Source organism: Xyrauchen texanus, chromosome 25 (genome assembly GCF_025860055.1).
Source record: "Xyrauchen texanus isolate HMW12.3.18 chromosome 25, RBS_HiC_50CHRs, whole genome shotgun sequence".
NCBI lineage: Eukaryota > Metazoa > Chordata > Actinopteri > Cypriniformes > Catostomidae > Xyrauchen > Xyrauchen texanus.
This window is the reverse complement of record NC_068300.1, coordinates 36,019,353-36,036,694: the sequence shown is the minus strand read 5'-3', so window position 1 is coordinate 36,036,694 and position 17,342 is coordinate 36,019,353. Positions and strand designations below refer to the sequence as shown.

At 35.9% G+C, this 17,342-nt stretch overlaps 1 protein-coding gene across 1 annotated transcript in view; it reads right to left on the bottom strand.

Moving 5' to 3' along the window:
* The window catches only part of LOC127619080 (FERM domain-containing protein 4B-like), a 67,972-nt gene extending 54,456 nt beyond the window's left edge, over window positions 1–13,516 (bottom strand). The window contains exon 1 of the mRNA XM_052091821.1: window positions 13,372–13,516. The gene's annotated coding sequence lies outside the window, so the exon portion shown is untranslated. The remainder of the gene's footprint in view (window positions 1–13,371) is intronic.
* Window positions 13,517–17,342: the final 3,826 nt, after the last annotated feature.

Here is a 17,342-nt window from a genome sequence, read left to right as displayed (position 1 = left end):
AGCGACTCACCTGCAGTTCACTATAGAAACACAGCAACATTTGCTCGCTTGACTTTCCCACAACTCATCTTCAACTTCCTTTTTCAGCACAGTCTGTATGTAATGTTCCCAAATGAAATAATTATATTTGTATTCAAATATGATTAGCAACTGTTACTTTGAATTGACTAAACATCCTCAAAATCTTATGAATATTGACTGAAATCAATGCATGCCATGTGAATAAAATTGAAATGGGAAAATACTTAAGTGTTGTTTGTTTTGTTTTTCTCTCATTTTCTTTCATTTTTGTTTTCAGCAAAGCATATTAAAGAGAACTGACAGTCTCTCTGAATTCTTTAACAGTTACATCATGTGGCTGATGCTAAAATGCTCAATACAATCACAATAGGATCAACTTAACGTGAGGGGCTAATAAATGGACATTTAATGTTGAAAATTAAACATTAATTTTTGTTCCTTAACTCCGAGTGCTTCACTGACTGTCCACTTTTTCTGCAGCCTTGGCCCCTTAAGTATTTATCCCATTCATTTTCTCCTTAGGCATTGAAATGGATGGATAATCACAAAGTAGTCAGGACATTACTGCTGTAAAAAATCAGCACCTTCGTTATTAAAAAAAAAAATCTAAACCTCATTTCCAGCAGCCATCATTCCAACTCCTTATCCTTGAGTAATCATGCTATATTTCTAATTTGGTACTAGAAAATCACTTCCATTCAAACACTGCTGAAAGCTATTTGTTTGTTAAATGAATCTTAACATTGTCATTTGTCATTGTGTTTGTTTTTGAGTTGCCACAGTATGCAATAGACTAACATGTCTTAAGGTCAATATGAGGTCAGAAATGGCAAAAAAAGAAACAGCTTTCTCTAGAAACTCATCAGTCAATCATTGTTTTGAGGAATGAAGGCTATACAATGCTTGAAATTGCCAAAAAACTGAAGATTTCATACAAAGGTGTACACTACAGTCTTCAAAGACAAAGAACAACTGTCTCTAACAAGGACAGAAAGAGATGTGGAAGACCAGATGTACAACTAAACAAGAGGATAAGTACATCAGAGTCTCTAGTTTGAGAAATAGACACCTCACATGTCCTCAGCTGACAGCTTCATTGAATTCTACCCGCTCAACACCAGTTTCATGTACAACAGTAAAGAGAAGAATCAGGGGGTGCAGGACTTATGGGAAGAATTGCAAAGAAAAAGACACTTTTGAAACAGAAAAACAAAAAGTAAAGGTTCGAGTGGGCAAAGAAACACAGACATTGGACAAAACATAATTGGAAAAGAGTGTTATGGATCTTAACCCCATTGAGCTTTTGTGGGATCAGCTAGACTGTAAGGTACATGAGAAGTGCCCGACAAGACAGTCACATCTATAGTAAGTGCTACAGGAAGTGTGGGGTGAAATGAGTATCTGCACAACCTGACAGCTAGAATGTCTATGATCTGCAAAGCTGTCGTGTGTGGGGAGAATACAAAATGTATTACAATTCAAATATACTGTAAAGTATATATTACGATTCAATTCTTTACATTATATAACAATTTAGATAATATTTTAAGATATAACACAATTTTTTACTTTAATTATTAGTATAAAATGCAAATGATTTATATTTGATTAAGTTTTTTGTACAAGACTTAAATTATTGTAAACATTTAATCTGATTAAATGTTTTACAGCTGAGGATAACTATGAATGTATATTGACCAGATATTTCCATGACATTTGCAGGCCTTGAAATCACCATTGTCATGTCAACCCTGTACTAGGTGTTAAAACACTTCCTTTGATTATTTTGTCACATGCACAAATATGAACCAAATGCCCACAAGGCACTTTTACGAATGTGTGTGTGTGTGTGAGAGTGACTGGTTATTTGATGTCAACAGTGCCACAGGGGAGGGTATACAAGACAGACCATCAGGCTCTATAAAGCTAAAAGGCCACATTTAAACAGTCTGTCCTGTGATGGGCACAAACACCCAGAAAATGCAGCCTTAAACGGATAGTTCACCCAAAAATTAAAATTCTATCATTATTTACTCACCCTCTTGCCATCCCAGATATGTATGACATTCTCTCTGTTCTGCAGAACACTAACAAAGATTTTTAGAAGTATATCTCATCTCTGTAGGTCCATACAATACAAGTGAATAGTGGCCAGAACTCAGAAGGTCTAGAAAGCAGATAAATGTAGCATACAAGTAATCCATTCGAATCAGTGGTTAAATCTATATCTTCAGAAGTGAGATGATAGGTGTGGGTAAGAAACATCAATATTTATGTAATCTTTTACTATAAAACTCAAATTTCACTTTCACTTTCAACATATGAAAGAATGAGAAAGTGAAAGTGGAGATTTCCACTCAAGCACAGTCATATTTTCTACAGAAATGGTAAAAATCTAGGTAAATGTTATTTATTTATTTTTTTACAAGATCTAGAGCAAATGATAGCAAGGGACGTTCTCTTACTATTTCTGCAAAACATGATTTCACAATCAAAATGCTTCAGTATAGCAGGACTTTTGGACACGCATTAACATACATTTCTAGGATGCTGCACACTAACAGGACATATGACTGTTTATACGACCACATGAGGAATTCTTGGCAAACAGCAATCAATTACTGCGACACTCCCATATTTGCAAGAGAAGCCCAAAAATGTGTTTCCAGATGACAAGATAAATAAAAACCAAGTAAAATTAATCTTCTCACCGCAGGAATCTATTCTGCCGCATGCTGTTTGTAATTCCGTTCAGAGCTGTTTCTGGGAATCTGGTGGGACAGAGATGTATCTCTCAGAACCAGCATGTCTTCAGAGTTAGATCTTCCATGGCTATCATGTCTGTGAGCGAACACAAGCGGGAGCTTTTATCAAGCTCCGTCCCGGTCTGTGTTCATCTTATCTCTGTTTACTCCATGTGATGAATAATTTATCAGCACTTGTGTCACCGTCTATCCCTGCTACGAGAGGAGACATTGCTTTCTGTTCAACTCTGAACGTGCCCTTCTTTTGTAAATATCCTTCTAAGATAAAGGTACAAAAAAGGCTAAATGTGCATCAGCTTCAATTGTGTTAAAGGAATAGCTCACCCAAAACAAAAAAATAATGTCATAATTTACACACCCTTCTGTTGTTCCAGGCCTGTATTTTGTTGGGGGGGTTTGTATTCAGTACGCCGATGTGGATGGGACACCATGCTCAAAAATACTTCGATTTAATGCGTTACCATTCAACAGAACTTGAACACTGCTATTGAATCTACAGCACAAAACATACAGTGTGACAAGCAGAGCGTGATTTCCAGATGAATGAGTCTTATGAGCTGGCTCTTTTGATTCTAAAGCACAAAACTTACAGCGTGACTAGAGTAGTCTGATTCCCGAACAAATGACTCTTTTGAACCAGTTCTTTTGAATCTTCAGTGTTAAACATACAGTGTAACCAGTGTAGTATGATTCATGAACAAATGACTCTTATGAGCCAGCTCTTTTAAATCTTTACAGCCAGCTTTCAACAAAAAGCATGCCCAGTGTAGTCAGACTCCAGGCTCTTTTAAAGTCTTCTGAAGACATACGATACAGCACAAAACATACAATGCGAACAGTGTAGTGTGATTCCCAAACCAACACATTCTCACCCCAACTCGTCACATACGGACGCTCCGGGCGGTTTCGTCGCTTATTGACGCGCCGGGTATACCTTTGGCGTCGTTTTTCGACGCGCAGGGTAGTCCGATAGACTTCTATGTATCTCTGAACCGGAGCGTTGTGGCGTTGAAATTTCACGTCTTGGGTAAAAGCTCACGCCGCGAACGGGTCGAGAGTCGAGATCGCAATAAATAAAAATAAAAAGGAATAGGCTACAATGGCCCTCCAACTGGTTTTTTACGTTGCAAAACCAGACGCGTCGTAAAATGAAGCCAAAGGTACACCAGCGCGTCGATAAGTGACGCCAAGGGGTCCTGCCCGAGCGTCCGTATGTGACGAGTTGGGGTGTGAGAATGTGTTGCCCAAACAAATTATCTTATGAGTCAATTCTTTTGAATCTATAGCACAAAATGTACAGCGTGTCTAGTGTAGTCTGATTCCTGAACAAATGACTCTTATCAGCCGGTTCTTTAGAATTTTTACAGCGTACAACAAAAGCACGCCCAGTGTACACCGATTGCTGAACACTTAACTCTTATGAGCCAGTTCTTTTGAATAATCAGCGCAAAACATACAGTGTGACCAGTGTAGACCGATTCACGTACAAATGACTCTTATGAGCCAGCTCTTTTGAATATTTACAGCCAGCATTCAACAAAAAAATTTTTTTAGGGTTGAGTAAACGATAAGATAATTTTTGTAGGTTTGAAGTCAATATTCTCCAAATTACTAGATAATTTACTGTTCACAAGAGTTATTAAATTCAGCCCTCTGTCCAAGTGTTTCTTCCAGGTCATGAACTCACAATATGAACACACGTGCTGATGGGGCAGTTGCAAGGGTTATCAAGTCCATCTTCCTGTCAGTTGACATCCCTGTCAACAGTCTCATCCACGCTGGATACTCTCTCTCTCTCAAACAATCAAGCTCTTGTCATCAGTAGCAGTTCTAGCTAGTCTGACGCCCTGGGCGAAACCCGCTTCAACACGGCCCCAATGTTGTTGAACGGTGGGGAGGTGCCGCTGCCTCGTGAGATGCCCCCCCATGCAAGATGCAGCCCTGGGACTACTGCCCAATTCGCCCATGCTTAGATCCGCCACTGCTTGTCATGCATTTTGTGGCATCACATGTTTACTGCAACACCAATTCTGATGAGAATCTCTCCAACTCTCGTTTGGCTGTTGATGATATCAACACTCCATTGGTTTCCTCAAATGCCTGGTCAGGACCCCTGTCTCTCCATATAGGACATTACTGGACACTGCATTGGAAATCTGTAATCTCAGTTGAAGCATTCAGGACCCTGGATGGTGTGAGGCAAAGAATTCCACTAGATCTTAATTCAATCCGAGAACAATTCAATCAGACTTTATGTGCCCAACAGAATTAGTATTCAGTATGAGGAACTGCTTTACAGCAGCATAAGGAACTTCAGAGTTTCCCTGAGACAAACCGAACTAGTTCTGCAGTGAAAGCAACAGAGTTCGACTGCAGTCCTCAAAGGAGGGGGCTCTCCCACACCAAAACCGCTCAAGCCGCAAATGAACTGAGGAGGTTACTTGTCACCAAATCTGTAACCTGTGCTGACAGTTCTCACTGCACACATGTGTGTAGCTTTATACAGCAGACTACACAAACCCTGGACATGTTGCCTTTCAAGATTTATCTGCTCTGCGGTTCTGTAGTGTTCAAGCTTTACAGAGATATTTGTTCTTTTCAGAGATGACATTTAGAAAGTTTATGGCAGTGTCTTGGAACCTACAGTAGTGAACTGCCAGCTGAGATGGCATTTGTACGCATCACAAGCCCTCTGCCCATCTTAAGTCAGGCACTTACATGGTTTAATTTAAGAGGAAACTGTCTATGTAGACAGCAGTCCATGTCGGCAGTAGACGCTGGTAGACTTAAATTAATAGTTTATCCAAAAATACAAATTATGTCATTATATACTCACCCTCATGTTGTTCAAAACCTGCATGCTCTTATTTTTTCAGTGGAACACAAATGAAGAATTTTTCATAGGATTACATTTTACAATACAGCGACAATTATATGGGATATGGTGCATTGTGTTCGGTCACCACATCGATGCTGAGTTGTATGGACTACTTTATGGTTTTAATCATTTAGGGCCCAATGAAATCCGTTTAATTCTTTCCCAATTTTTGTGTGTTCCATTAGATTTTTTTCTGGATTTCACTTTTTTATGTTTTAATTAAATATTCTAATTAAAATGAATTAACTGTAAGTCTAATCAAATTAATAAAAAAAAACTTGAAACAAATGAGAATATAATTATTAATTTTCAACAAAACATTTGGTGCTTTTATGATTAAGCTTAAATATAATAATAATATAATAATAATAATAATAATTAATATAAATTATATTTAATGTAAAACATTTTCAAGTTAAATTGTAATTGATTATTTATTATTATAATTATTATATCATTATTTGTTATTAAATTGTAATATGGCATTTTTTCATTAATATTATTAGTAATCATTGTCGTAAAATGTCATAAAATAATTTTCTATACAGTAGTAATATATTTTTGTCATAATGTCTTTGATTTCATATATAAATTAAATTTCATGTATCAATTTGAAACAAGCTTTAATTTTGACGGAAAGCTGAGTGAAAAACTTTCAGTTCCTGTGTGTCGTTTAAATAACACAACTGGCCATATCGCAATTAGAACTTGTTTAATTGTCATTGTCATTCATTTCAACCAAAATTCCTCCCACCTAAATAATAATAATAATAATAAATAATTGTTATTATATTTAATGAAAAATATTTTATATTTTATGTAAATAATTTTCATGTTAAACTGTTTAAATATTTGTTGTTGTTATTATTATTATTATTATTCTATAGTTATTTGTTATTAAATTATTATTATGTAATTAATGTTAATAGTAGTAATTGCTAATACATTTTAATGTCTTCAATTGCATGTATCAATTTGAAACAAGCTTTTATTTTGGCGGAAAGCTGAGTGAAAACCTTTCAGTTCCTGTGTGGTTTAAATATCATATCGCAATTTTAAATTGATTGTCAAATTGTCAATAATTTTATTCCAAATTCATCCAAACTTTTCATCCCAAATTCCGCGACATTCTGCATTTTACTCTTTATTCTGTTTTTTTTGTTTTGTTTTGTTTTTTTTTACTCAATTCACCGTGTTTTCCACATCACAGAAATCATAAGGCCCTAGTCCTTGTTGTAGCTTGAAAGCCCCTGGTCACCATGAACAGTCATTGTATGGCAATAGCTACATAACATTTTCTACTTTTGTGTTCCACATGAAGAACAACATCAAATAAGTTTCCTTTAAATTGCTATAGATTTGAGCCGATTTCGTTTGAATACAGGAGACACTGCTGGTGTAGCTACAGGCACTGAGATATAAACTCCCTTAAGAGGCTGTTTAGGGGATTTAAATGGCCCAACTAAGGGCACAACAGATGTACTTTCAGCAGGACTCTTTGAACTTGTATCCCTCTAGTTAATATTTCATTAATCCAATGGGCAATTGCGCCACTGTTTGAGAATTAAGGCAAAATCCCTTGGATATATGCCAAAAGCACTTTACTATTGCTTCATCTTAAGCTCTATAAAGCCTGTGGTTAGTGGTTGAATATGAAAGGTTTCATTACACAATGACATCATACAGCATTACATTTAAAAAAAATGGAACAAGTTATCATGGAGCAAGTTAAATAGAAATTATGGAACAAGTGAATAATGTAATGTACACTAATGTCATTTACTGTACTGCTCTACTCTTAAAGGTTACCTTTTCAGATTAGGGTGAGTTACTGTAATTTGGCATGGTCTTAAAAAATATGGTTCAAATAAAACTATATATATGTATATAATAGGATATCCTCGTGAAATGCTGATATTTCCATAAGGATGTCAACTCTTAGTCTCGAGACTCAATATTAAGGCACGCTATGGTGTGAAACTACAGCTGAAGTCTTTAGCTGTTTTGAAGCCAACTGATGCTCAACTGCATACAGGCACTTATATTGCAGGATAGACCTCTGTCTCTTGTTTCTCTTCAACAATAGAGGCTGATATCATGTCAGAGGCTCCAGTTCTAGACTGACTACACACACACACACAGCCCTGCCTGCAGCTCATATCCCATGTGTGATTATAGTGGTTTGAGCATCTGCCAGGAAAACCTCAGGAAATCCACCTGCAGCTCACAGTCTAAACAGTAGCTGTTAGGCATGTCGTTTGTTTGGTATTTCGAAGGTCAGTGGTATTACTACTGTGAAATAGGCTGAAAACTGGACCTGATAATCGGACATTTCTCCATAACAGCATATGTTTCTAAAACCTTTTCCCTTGTAATGTCACCAATAGGGTGTGAGAACTTGTTTGATTTATCATCACACGGGAACTGGAGACAAATGCTTTTGTTTCAGCACACTGGATTTGGTCTTAAATGTGAAGTATGTCATTTCTGTCCAGCTAGTGGCATCAAACGGAACTGCAAAAATTTTGACTGTTTTCAAACAGGCTTCTCAAATGCTACACCCCTCTCTTTCATTGGTCGATGAAACAAAGTCCCACTCCAAACTCGAAGGCAGATATGAAAAAGCATTTTAACAAAAAAATAATTAAATAAAGGAAACACTTCACCTTTAAAGGTTTGAAGCAAGGAAATGTTCAGATCATTTTTGTATTTCACCCTAAATTCAAAGAAAAACTTAATACATTTGAATTTTGCATCAAGAAAATTAAGTCAATTATGGGAAAATTATGATGTTTTGCTTTGTGATTTTATTTTCATGACAATTAAGCACATTTTCCCCTTACATTTTGTACAAAAATTCAAATCATCCTGTCCAGACAGTTTTTTTTTTATTAAAATGAGCATATATTAACTATATATATTTACTACACTGTAAAACACGTAAAAATAGTACGGTAAATAATACAATAAAATAATTTTAATTGTAATCCATACCATGTATGGTGGAATGTTATATTTTATTTAGCAAGACAATACATGTAATTTTGCAATGAAATATATTGTAACAAAAAAAGAAAAGAAAAAAGTATGATAAGTAGGGATATCTGGCAACCACAGCTGCCTTTTTTTTTAACCATATACCATGATGTACAGTATAATTACAATTGTACTTTACTACAATACTTTGTGTTTTATTTCACATTTAATTAATGAGAATGAGACTTTTTTTTTTTTTTTGCAGTACACTGTAAATTACAATTTAGGACATCTGGACTTACATAAGATGGAAAAGAGAAATGACACCGAACTAAAAATACAAGCAGATACTAGGTCCTCTGCTCTTAACTATATCTGTACCCTAAAAGCACCCTGAATGTAAGTGGTGCGCAATGTGAGCATTTCTAGTGAAGAAGATACAGTAATTTACTGTGACGTAAAAACACTGTCACTTCCAGTGTCTTTCTCACAACAGAACAACAACCATTGCAGAAACAAACGACATTTTATTGTTAAAAACTACTGTATTGTCTTTTAAAATATATATAAAAAACTGTCACTGTATATTTTACAGTTAATACTTGTTAACCAATTTACGTTTTTTTATCTGCAGCATTTTTACAGTCTTTTACTGTTAAAATTAGAGACTGTGTATTTTACTGTGTATTTTAGACTATGAAAATTAAGGAGTACGGGGTTTAAATGTGCTTAGCTGTCATGATGCAAAAAATCTTAATGTTTCTTAATTAGGTTTCATTTTGTTTATGCAAATATGTTGTATAAGCAAAATTTGACCCACACATGTATTCATGAAATTCACCCTAAAAAAAGACGTTTGAAAAAGCTGAGCAGCTACATACTATTTGTGAACATTCAGACACTGGTCACACTTCTGTGGCTAGCATATAGAGGATCATTTAAATATGAGAACGCACAGTAAAACCTTAAATAATGTGTCAATAAAATGTGTTATCAAAGACTTAATGCCTCATTTTATGAGTACAGTTCACACAAGATCAGTAAAAGATGCTTTTTGTTTCACTCCATTTTGATTTAAAGTAACATATATGCAGTACAATATGTGTAATTTGTGTTGTTTACATTCAGAGTTCATAGCGCTAATGCACAAACACGCTAACACGCAATACGCGGACATAATATGCACCGGTTACACTCTGTTTTTCAAATTTATGATGGCACTGATACTACTGCAAAGATGGGTGTATAAAAGAGTGTAAATGGACAGAATACAGACAAAAGAATGATGATAAGAGGCATATCTTTGACTGAACAGGAATTAGCTGTCGATCTCCAATTAGGTGGACGATGACGTGGACCAAATAGCAGTAAGCAGGTGTTTAGCAGCCGATAAGTTCTCCTAAAAGTTTGCCCAGATGAGCTGTTACGAACCACTGAAATTAACTCCAATTTTTTTTATTTTGGGCCAAATTTAGTTTGAAATGAAGTTACACCCGTTCGTTCTTCGATGTTAAATATTACTCTCTAGTGGATAGCAGGAGCCCTCCTCGCATGGAGAAACCGGACAGCTAGAAATTGATACTGCTTCGGCGTCAAACCACCAATTAACAAGAGGAGAGGAGCAGAGCTTTCAAGAAGCTTCAGGACTTACACAAGATGGAAAAGAGAAATGACACCGAACTATAAATACAAGCAGATATTAGGTCATCTTCTCTTAACTATATCTGTACCCCAAAAAGCACCCTGAATGTAAGTCGTGCGCAATGTGAGCATTTCTAGTGAAGAAGATACAGTAATTTACTGTGACGTAAAAACACTGTCACTTCCAGTGGCTTTCTCACAACAGAACAACATCCATTGCAGACACAATGAGCACTAACTTCTCTGATTTGGTGTTTAAAATTAGTTGCTGTCTGTTTTTGACAACACTTCCTGAATGTGAATTCCTGCTGTTGCTTCTCACAGAGAAGTTGGCAGATAATTTCCACATCCAAAGGCTCCTCTTTAACTACCAGATCCTGTTTACAAGGCTGAAAAGCTAGTCGTACTCGCACGTCAAATCCAGTGTCTTTTCCTGAGAGGTACGAGGAATACAAAGAAGCAGTAAATAAGAGGCCGTCACATCCATCATATAAAATGTATAAATAGGAAGGTCTTTTTTAAAAGACCCAATGAAATCAAAAATTGACTTTTGTGGCTTTCAGTCCACGTCTGTTTGCTTTGAGGCCATTTATATGCTAGTACACTCCTAAAATTTGATAAAATTCACTTTTAGCAGATATACACATATAAATAAATTCTTCTATTAAATAAGAATTGAAATATTGATGCCTCACCTTGTTCGCAAGGGCGTAAATACATTTTTGTCCAGTCAAATGCTCTCTACAGTAGAATGAGAATGTCAGCTCTCCCTAACAGAGCGCAACAGTCTGGTTCTGGAAAAACAGGGGACGTTCGCACTCATTTACATTTACATTTATGCATTTGGCAGACGCTTTTATCCAAAGCGACTTACAGAGCCCTTATTACAGGGACAATCCCCCTGGAGCAACCTGGAGTTAAGTGCCTTACTCAATCACCATTCACTACACAGACGGATTTAACCGTTGCACAACTTCTCTGTGTTTACATCAACGTCTCCCTTTGAACGTTTTTTTTAATGCACGCCTTCCCAAGAACACCGACGGGGGGAGAGTACGGTGGCGATGACATGACTGGCAGCTTCAACGGTAAGCGAATGTGAGGAGCCTCTGCTCATGCACACTGTGTGTATTAATGACAAATAGTAGAGCACTTTATTCACTGTGAAGCACCTAGCACATGCAGACTATATATTTGTAAAATTAAATCAAATCATTTGTAAATTCATTAAGCATATTAGCCCATATAGCTGCTTCTCCGCAGGTGAGATGTGAAGCTGTCAAACACATCTGCTCCATTTAACTAGATGCGTGAAACTGAAAAAAAATGCGACAGGAATATATTACTTATGTATAGTACAATTTTATATTCAATGTAGTATTATTATTAGTAGTAATGATATAAGAATAATTTATCAATGATAATTACATTTTATAAAAGCAATCTCTCAAGCAAGAGTTTCATCACTGCTTTCATTAATAATGTGATGCTTTACTGCAGCACTATTTCTGACCAAAATAATAATATTAATAATAAACAAAAAAACTCAAATTTGGGGTTTTGGATTGTGCTGTGAAGATCAGTATAGATCAGTAGTTTTTTATTCATTTAATAAAAAATAAAGCAATGGTATGTTGAAAAGTAATTGTTCTGTTTTCATTTGATTAAATTATATGAATTAATTTGATTAGTTTTTTTAATGATAAAATGAAAATAAACTTTAAAACCTGGAATTCAGAGAAAATAAAATGGATAACATGGACTTTACGGGGGAAAAATAAATAAACCTAACTAAATGGTTAAACACACTAGCCCTTCAATATGCCCCTTCCAAACTTCCTGTTTCAATAGAAAACACTATATGAATTTAATTGTATGTTGAAATTCATGTCATACTGATTTCACGTGTTTTTAGAGCACCTACAATACTGTATATTACATGCAAATAAATTTAGGCAAATTTGAACTCATCCTGACCTGATTTTACTTTCAGGTCAAGGGTGAAACATGAATGAGCAGGAGTTCTAAAAATAAAAGTAAAGTGAGTCCCCATCTGGTCTGCAAAAATCGATCGAGTATGAAGGACGGATATGGCAGTTTTGTTTTGTTGTTTTTTTTACATATTTTTTTATGTCTCAAGATTACAAAAGTGACCCGAGAAAGCCTAATAACAAGACTGACATGTGTTTTATTGTTTTTGCTTCTGAAGCACTAGACATAACTCAAAGCCTTTGGGGTCACCGTTAGAAAAAAAAGTCACGTCACATTTCCATCAGTCAGCCAGAATTAAAAAAATTTAATAAAATGAGGAGCATGTCATTCAGCAGAGTTAAGGGTGTTGAGCCAATGTTGGCATGTCGCACTGCTCAAACAAAAAGAGCAATGTTGAAAGCGCTGCAGATCCATCTATGAATCTGTCTATGACACAGTTGTGCCAAAACATACCATGACATCTCATATCCTGGATATACTGTAATTTACTGTATTATGTGTTCATCAACCAATAAATGTCCATCTATGGTGTGACACAATACAGTCTATCTTCAGGAACACAGAATTAGATAAGGCAGGAACTAGACACATTGGTTGTGTCTCAAAACCTAGTGAGCTACCTCCCTAGACAGCATTTTAAAGCTTCAAAGGCGCGTGCGGCGTTTTTGGGCACCTATAACTGTCTTATAACGCATCTGATCTACTGTACCTCACAGATATGCAGTTTACACTACACTTCTAATTCATTAACTCACAAAGCTGACTCATTCCATATAAATGACCATATGAAATGTATTAATGAATGCGTTAATCTTATCAATACTGCGATGAATAGTCAATTATATATACCACCTTTGTATTAGGCTATCACTTAAGTAGGATAAAAACTCAAATTCTGCTGAATGAACGCGAACTATTGAATCCAAACTGTATCTGAGCTTCTCCAACCCTTATTTTTATTACAAATAAAATCGCATAAACACCGCCCGGTTATGTTTCACGTGCTGTCGGTGCAGCCTGTTGTCAAAGCCGGATGATAAGATGAACAAAAACCTTAAAAACGAACAATTTCATTATACATACGCGAGGAAACCTTACCTTTTTCTATAAGGGCGTTTCCGTGTAATTCAGATGGTCGCTGTCCAATATAGCACCGCACAGCTTTATTCCCTCATCATCGTTTCATTCTGTGATCAAACACCGAGGCGTTGAGCTCCACACACAGTCACTCACCACGCCTTCCCAACACCGGCTACAAAGAGACCGGAGCCATGCCGTTATCACACACACACACACACACACACACACACACACACACACACACACACACACACACACACACACACACACACACACACACACACACACACACACACACACACACACACGGCGCTGCTGGGAAATATTGTGAAATAAAAAATCGATTACTAATTCGCTTAGGCCTTTAAATTCAATTAAATCGATTAATAGCGTTATACGAAATAGGACAGTAGCTACATACCTTAAAGGTGATGTAAGCGGTGTTCAGGGTTGGGAGGGTTACTTTTAAAATGCATTCCACAACAGAATACAGATTACAAACTGTATAATGTAATTTGTAACGTATTCTTTTAGAATACTCAAGGTCAGTAACGTATTCTAAATACTTTGGATCACTGGTACATTTTTTTTCACTTGTTTTGACTATAAAAACTCTGTCAGTACAGTAAGACAAAATACACATGTTAAAAATACATTCTCTGAAAAACATAAATATATTATGCAGTGTTGTTTCTAAAACAAGATCAATCAAACTGATCTTGTTTGAAGGATTTTTAGAATTTTTTACAGGGAAACAATACAACAATTATTATCAAGAATAACATTTTTGCGCTAATATCAAAGGACTTACTACAAAAAAAATTATTATCATCTAACATGAATTTTCTTGATAAAAAAATATGATCGTGTCTGGTAACATGTGCATGTAAAATGGCTAGAAATAGCATTTAATTTAGCGCAAAGATGACAATTTACATAAATGTTATTTCTATTTCTTCTGCTCCAAACGTACTTCTCTGTCTGCTCGTATGAATGTAACACATAATAAGAAAGTGTTTCACCGCTGTTCAAATGCACTTTGCATTGCATCATTAATATGTATAAATGTTTTCCATCTGAAAGGACTAAATATTAAATGAAACACATGACAATAAAATGCAAAGTAATCTCTTCAGTAATCCAAATACTTTGTGAATGTAATTGTACCAATTATTTAAATTGTAACTGTAGTGGAATTCAGTTACTTATATTTAGTATTTTAAATTTGTAATCCCATTACATGTATTCCGCTACTCCCCAAACCTGGCTGTGTTTTTATGGAACGGTATAAACATGTATACAGCGAAATATTCCTTCTCAGTGAAAGATATCACTGAAATATCCCACAAATATCCTACCCTGTGACAGCACTAGACGGTTTAAAGGTGCTGCAAGCGAAAGGTAAGCAAAAAATGTCCCATTCCCTGAGAGATATTATGGAAATAAGTGTTGTAAGATATCTCACCTGTCTTTGTGAAAGCTCTAGAATTTAAACAGCATCAAAAATGTTTCCTCGGACTGCTGACATTGACGTTTTTGACATGTCAATAATTTTGCACGTTCTCATAGTTTTGTAGTTGCAGCAAATTATTGAGGCTTAATGCCATTTTTATGCCATGTTGTTCATAATAGTTGTCAGTTGAGTTAACTGCTTTAATGCTCCTGAGTCTAAATAAAATGTGACATAACACATAAATATAAAAATAATGTAAGTAAAATGCAACGCTACCTCAGATATCGTTGTTGTCATCCTAGGGGAGCGGTCTCTGGTTACAAAGTGCACCAATCACACCTGTTGTCATCGTCGATGTGATGCACAGTAATAAAATTTGAAGAGGTGCACTTCAGGCTCCGGCATAGGATTGACACAGAAATATAAATCGGCCTTAAAATCGCAGACAGCACTTTAAGATTCATGCTTAATTTCAATTGATGCTAATCATTCAGTTAATCATTCTTTGAACAGTAAAAACATTAGTTTAAGGAAAATAGAAAGACAAAAGAGTGGGTTAATAACTTCAGATATGTGCTAATTAATTCAATTAATAGTGTCTCCTATGGTGGAGCCATGGAAGTCGTAGTGTTCAAAAAATTAAATAAAAAACAGCTGGGCAAATTAGGAATCTTAGTATCTAATACCCTTAAATTAGGTATATAATACCCTTAGATATCCGCTGATTCAAATCTTTGAAAATTAGAAACTTTCTTTAAAGGTTTCAAGAAATAGAAAGGCGAGGTTGGGTAATAACATTGGAGAAGTGCTGATGAATAAAATGAATGGCTCAATTAAGACTATTAATTGTAGCATTCAATGAAATGGAAAGACTACCATGCTAATAAGGCTAATATCTTTATATACATGCTAATTCTATTAGCTAATGGTTCAGTTAATCGCTCTTTTAAGATTATGAGTGTTCTTTAAAGGATTGAAGAAATAGAAAGACAATGAGAGTGGGGTAAAAGATTGGATATGTGCCAGATAATGATTTTAATTGTAGCATTAAATGAAATAGAAAGACAGTGGTGTAGCTAATTAATATAAATGCATGCCAGTTGGATTAATGGTTCTTTGAAGATTAGAAACATTTCTTTGAAGGATTGAGGATTAGAAACATTTCTTTGAAGGATTAAAGAAATATAAAGTCAACAAGAGTGGGGTAATAACTTCTGATGCATGATGATTAATTCAATTAATCATTTAATTTATTCTATTAACTGTAGCCTTCAGTGAAATAGAAAGACATGGAGTATTTATGGTGGAGCTGCTTTAAATCACACATTGATATTGTTTTTAATCAAATGTAATTATTATAAAATGTAATATGTATAACACCAAATCCACTATAATAATAATAATCATGTGTTTCAAATATATAATATTAAATAAATATTATATAAACAGTCGACATCAGAATCAAAATCTGATTTATTGCCAAGTATGCTTACACAAGGAATTTGTCTTGCTAACAGGAGCTCAGTGCACAACAATACAAAAACAGCAGCAAGACATAGATAATAATACAAATTATAAAAAATAATTATACGCATACGTACATACACATACATACACAAATACGTAGTGCAAATCTAATAAATATCTGTTATCTGTTATGTACAGTGCAAAAAAATTTCCCCAGAGGAATGAAATGGCAGAAGTGGTTGGATGTGTTGGATAAAAAAGACTGAACTGTATATTGCACGTAGTTGTTGCTCAATGGCGTAGATTTAACTGTTTATGAGTTGGATAGCCTGAGGGGAAAAAACTGTTCCTCTGCCTGACTGTTCTGATGCTCAGAGCTCTAAAACATCGGCTAGAAGGCAACAGTTCAAAAAGGTAATGGCCAGGGTAAGTGGGTTCTAGAGTGATTTTTACAGCCTTTTTTCTCACTCTGGAAGTGTACAATTATTTAAGGGAGGGCAGGGGGAAACCAATAATCCTCTCAGCAGTCCGAACTGTCCTTTGCGCTCTTCTGATGTCTGATTTCGTAGCTGAACCAAACCAGACAGTTATTGAAGTGCAGAGGACAGACTCAATGACAGCTGAGTAGAACTGAATCAGCAGCGCCTGTGGCAGGTTGAACTTCCTCAGCTGGCAAATGAAGTACAACCTCTGCTGGGTCTGTTTCACATTTGTGTCACCCATTTCAGGTCCTGTGAGATGGTAGTTCCCAGGAACCTGAATATCTCCACTGCTGCCACAGTGCTGTTTAGAATAGGAGGATCACCCCAACACTGACCCCCTCACCAAAGTCCACAATCATCTCCACCATTTTGAGCATGTTCAGCTCAAGGTTGTTTTGACTGCACCAGACAGCCAGCCGTTCAACCTCCCTTCTAAATGCAGACTCATCATCATCTTGGATGAGGCCGATGACATTGGTGTCGTCTGCAAACTTCAGGAACTTGACAGAGTTGTGGACGACCCCACACACCCCTCACACAAACTCTTTACCCTCCTCCCGTCTGGCAAGAGGTACTGAAGCATTCGG